The following is a 5,364-nucleotide window of genomic DNA, read 5'->3' as shown; positions in this document are numbered from 1 at the left end:
TCTACAATTTTAAATTTTGGCGAAGCCCCTAGTATCTGGAAATCCGGACTCAGGGCGCTATACACGCCTAAATCAGACGAGGCCGATTCCACTCCTGAAGCGGAAAGAAATCTTTAAGGATTTGAGACCTCTCAAATAGCGACCAGCTCTCGCCTTATCATGATAATCAGTTTTCGGATTTCTCAACTGAGGTGCTCGTGTGGAAGAACCGGGACACAATCGCAGTAGCTCTCCCTGTGCTACCTTAGCCGATATAGTGGAACGTAAGGTACCAAAACATAGGAGCCGATCAAACCATACTATTGACCCAAGACATGATTCGGAGCTGATGCATATAGTGCTATAAGTTCGGGGTGTCGCACTTTCGAAAGTGTTCGGGCTTGTCTTGCCAGGTTATGGGGTACTGAAGCCCCTGGCAAGCCGGTCGTGCCAAAATGTACGGGTATAATAAATAAGCAGTAAAGGAAAGGGGTAAATAAACGTAATAACAAGCTGACGCTGTATACTATTTTCCCTTGTTATTCAAATGATACGTCAAAGCGTACGTATACAAGTAGTGTGATAAGCAAAATAGGACTGTTTGACACATCCTGACCAGGAGCGGGCATTTTGAGGGTATGTAAAACAAGTATAACAATCGTTATTAGAGACCACCTGAGGATTCCCTTGTACGCCAAAGCTTCTTGTCCTCCTGGTGTGTCCGTCCCGCTATGTGTCCGATAGCCGGTCTTTCGGAAGAGCCTCCTGAAGATAGGGACCTGAAAGAAAAAAAAGGATGCAAAGATGCATGGGTCCCGGGGCGGTCGAACCGCATTGTGGACCGTGTCATGGCCATGCCTCCGCCTGTGCCCAGGGTATTTTGAGTGCGTAGTTGTGTACGCGTGGCACAAATTTCGCCACTTGACTGGGACTAGGGCGGAGGCTGGATTGTTAATCGAGCTCTGGACGTGCCGGATGATCCTGTTGCGGAGTACTCCGAACTCGCTTGATGGTATCCGGGTTCTTTATCGCCGAGTTGGCTGTTTGCCTAAGAATGTTGTACTTCCGCCGCGAGGGCCGCAGTGTGCTCCTCCGTGCGGAGCGAGCGCTCTGTGTATCCATTAACTATAATAACCCCGCCAGGTCCTTGCATTTTGAGCTTGAGGTATGCATAATGCGGTACCGCATTGAATTTGGCGAATGCGGTTCATCCGAGCAGTGCATGATAGCCACTGCGGAAGGGGACGATGTCGAAGATTAACTCCTCGCTTCGAAAATTGTCCGGAGATCCAAAGACCACTTCCAGTGTGATTGAGCCCGTACAACAGGCCTCCGCACTGGGTATGACACCCTTGAAGGTTGTTTTTGTGGGCTTGATCCTTGAGGGGTCGATGCCCATTTTGCACACTGTATCCTGATAGAGCAGGTTTAGGCTGCTGCCATCGTCTGTGAGGACTCGTGTGAGATGGAATCCGTTGATGATGGAGTCAAGGACCAATGTGGCCGATCTGCCATGATGGATGCTGATAGGATGGTCCCTGCGATCGAAGGTGATCAGACAAGAGGACCATGGGTTGAACTTTGGGGCGACTGGCTCCATCGCATAGACGTCCCTTAGTGCACGCTTCCATTCCCGATTGGGAATATGGGTTGCGTATATCATATTTACTGTTCTCACCTGGGGAGAGAATTTCTTCTGTCCTCCTGTGTTCGGCGGCCGGGGCTCCTCGTCGTCATCACTATGCAGCCCCTTTTCCTTGTTTTCGGCATTCAACTTGCCGGCCTGTTTAAACACCCAGCATTCCCTGTTGGTGTGGTTGGCTGGTTTATCGGGGGTGCCATGAATTTGACATGAGCGATCGAGTATGCGGTCCAAACTGGATGAGCCCGGACTGTTTCTTTTGAATGGCTTTTTCCCCTGTCCGGATTTAAAGCCTCTAAATCCGGCATTGACTGCCGTGTCTTTGGCATTGTCGCCATTGTTGCGACGCTTGTGTCTATTTCGTCGTGGCTTGCCGTTGTTGTCACTGTTGTCTAAATCGCCTCAGTTTTGGGTGTTATGTTGCTACCAGCCAGCTGTCCTCGCCCGAGCAAAAGCAGGTCATGAGTGTCATGAGAGCTGCCATGGACTTTGGCTTCTCTTGGCCGAGGTGTCGGGCGAGCCATTCATCACGGATGTTATGCTTGAAGGCTACTAAGGCTTCGGCATTCGGACAATCGACAATTTGGTTCTTTTTAGTTAGGAACCGAGTCTAGAATTTCCTGGCTGACTCTCTAGGCTGTTGGGTTATGTGGCTTAAGTCATCAGCATCCGGTGGTCGCATTTAAGTGCCCTGGAAGTTGTCGAGGAATGCGTCTTCCAAGTCCTCCCAACTGCCAATGGAGCTTGCTGACAGGCTATTCAGCCAATGCCGAGCCGGTCCATTGAGCTTAAGTGGTAGGTACTTTATGGCATGTAAGTCGTCGCCGCGGGCCATGTGAATGTGGAGGAGAAATTTTCGATCCTGTCATGCCCAATATGCGACCCTATCCTAAAGGAACTCGAAGGTCCCACCAAGGATAGAAGCGCATATTGGAGACGCTTTTGCAAGGTGGATACCATTACATCGTACCATTACATAATAGTTGGGGATACATACAAGAGGCAAACAATGCCACATGAATACAACAACATCATACACAAGAGCCACATCTAACTACGGATGAAACACAAACAGAAACTCAACAACATCCACCCTGCTAGCCCAGGCTACCGATGAAACACAAGCAGAAGAAGAACTCCGAAGCAAGTAACATCGCTCTCGCGTCAAGATCATTGCATAACCTGTACCTACAACTATTGTTGTAGTAATCTGTGAGCCACGAGGACTCAGCAATCCCATTACCATGGGTATCAAGACTAGCAAAGCTTAATGGGTAAGGAAGGAGTAAAGTGGTGAGGTTGCAGCAGCGACTAAGCAAGTATGGTGGCTAACATACGCAAATAAGAGCGAGAAGAGAACCAAATGGAACGGTCGTGAAGCTAGTAATGATCAAGAAGTGATCCTGAACTCCTACTTACGTCAAACATAACCCAAAAACCGTGTTCACTTCCCGGACTCCGCTGAAAAGAGACCATCACGGTTACACACGTTGATGTGTTTTAATTCGAATCTGGTGTCAAGTTCTCTACAACTAGATATTAACAAATTCCCATCTGCCACATAACCGCGGGCACGGCTCTCGAAAGTTTATACCCTGCAGGGATGTCCCAACTTAGCCCATCACAAGATCTCACGGTCAACGAAGGATATTCCTTCTCCCAGGAAGACCCGATCAGTCTCGGAATCCCGGTTTACAAGACATTTTAACAATGGTAAAAGAAGACCAGCAAAGCCGCCCGATGTGCCGACAAATCCCGATAGGAGATGCACATATCTCGTTCTCAGGGCACACCAGATAGGTCATCCTACGAGTAAAACCAGACATCGAGTTGCCCCGTGGTGGCCCCGCAGTCTGTCCGTTTCGGACCAACACTCGAAGGAGCACTAGCCCGGGGGGGTTAAATAAAGATGACCCTCGGGCTCCGGAAACCTAAGGGAAAAAGGCTTAGGTAGGCAAATGGTAAAACCAAGGTTGGGCCTTGCTGGAGGAGTTTTATTCAAAGCAAACTGTCAAGGGGGTCCCATAAATCACCCAACCGCGTAAGGAACGCAAAATGGAGGAACATAAAACCGGTATGACAGAAACTAGGGCGGCAAGAGTGGAACAAAACACCAGGCATAAGGCCGAGCCTTCCACCCTTTACCAAGTATATAGATGTATTAATTAAATAAGAGATATTGTGATATCCCAACATAATCCTGTCCATCAGGGAGCAATCTTCAACTTCACCTGCAACTAACAACGCTATAAGAGGGGCTGAGCAAAGGCGGTAACATAGCCAAGCAACAGTTTGCTAGGAAGGGTGAAAAAGTTAGAGGCTGACATGGCAATTTGGGAAGCTTCAAGAGCAAGTGATAGGTAGCGCAGCATAGCGATAGAACGAAGCAACTAGCATAGCAATGATAGTAGTGAGATCCAGGGTGACGGTCATCTTGCCTAAAATCCCGCTAGGAAGAAGAACGAGTCCATGAAGAAGATGAAGCCACGAAGACGAACCAAGCATAGACGAACGAATCCTCACGATCGTAACGAAACTAGAACTAACAAGAAGGAGCACAACCGGAAAGAAGCAAACAACAAGGTAAACACATAAGCATAATCATGGCATGATGCACAATCAAGTATGATGTATGTCCGGTTTAATGAGGCATGGCATGGCAAGGTGAAGCAAACAACACTACAATTTAAGTGGAGCTCAATATGCAACGAGTTGCATATTGACGGAACACCACATTAAATTATTTAGTTCTCTCTCGTTTATGTACCCCAACAATATTAAATGTTTTTAAAGATGACAAGAGGTGAAGCATAATTAAACTAACTATTTAGGCAAGTTTAAATGAGGCTGGAAACATCGAACAACAATTCCAATAAATCCTCATGTTATTTAGCAATTTAATGCAACAACAATTTTAAACATTTTAAATGTTGTTATCATGATGCGGATGACATATGCAAATATTATGCAATTTTATGAAAATGTTGATATGAGCATGTTATGAAACATTTGGTCACCATGGCGGCACAAAACGGGTGCCACGGCAATGTATCCGAAAATGATGCCACGACAACATACCGGTTCCCGTAGCTCACGGAGATACCAGTGCAAAAGGAAGTGGGCGTGAGCGTGTTATGCGCGGATGGTGGGGTGATCCCGTATTCAGGGTTCCCACGAGACGGCGGCATGGAAAACAAGGAGGAACGTGCAAAGACATCTCGGGCACGGCGCAAACGCGAGCATCTCATACAACTCATGAATTCGATCACGGTCGGTCATCTTGGTGGTTATACATTTGAAGCGTGCGTTTTGGAGCGGATCGAGATCATCGAGGGAAGTAGACATTCTCGTGATGTAGTGGAAGTAGTTGTACACGGCGTCGGTATAGGAAGTAGCATTCACGTTCAGAAAGCAGTTTACGGCGATGGTAGTCGTACTTGCTGATCCGAGGGGTACTTGGCAGTCTCGGTCTTGGCGTCCGTAGATGTACACGGCAATCGTAGTCGTACTATGCGTCGGTCGTCGTGGAACTTTTAATAAATCCACGGAGGCAGTCTTGGCGTCTCGGGTCTTGCGGTGTAGTCGAACTTGGTGTCAACAAGGCAACAGAAGCGCAATGCAGGGACTTGGCGCGATGTAGGGGGCTGGATCCGAGGAGGCTTGCAGTGGCAGCGGCGGGAACATGGCATGACGAAGACATGAAGATGCATCATCTGGCCCGGGCTCGAGCTGGAGGAGGAGAT

The sequence above is a fragment of the Triticum aestivum genome, chromosome 3B (genome assembly GCF_018294505.1).
Source record: "Triticum aestivum cultivar Chinese Spring chromosome 3B, IWGSC CS RefSeq v2.1, whole genome shotgun sequence".
NCBI lineage: Eukaryota > Viridiplantae > Streptophyta > Magnoliopsida > Poales > Poaceae > Triticum > Triticum aestivum.
This window is presented reverse-complemented; position numbering follows the sequence as displayed.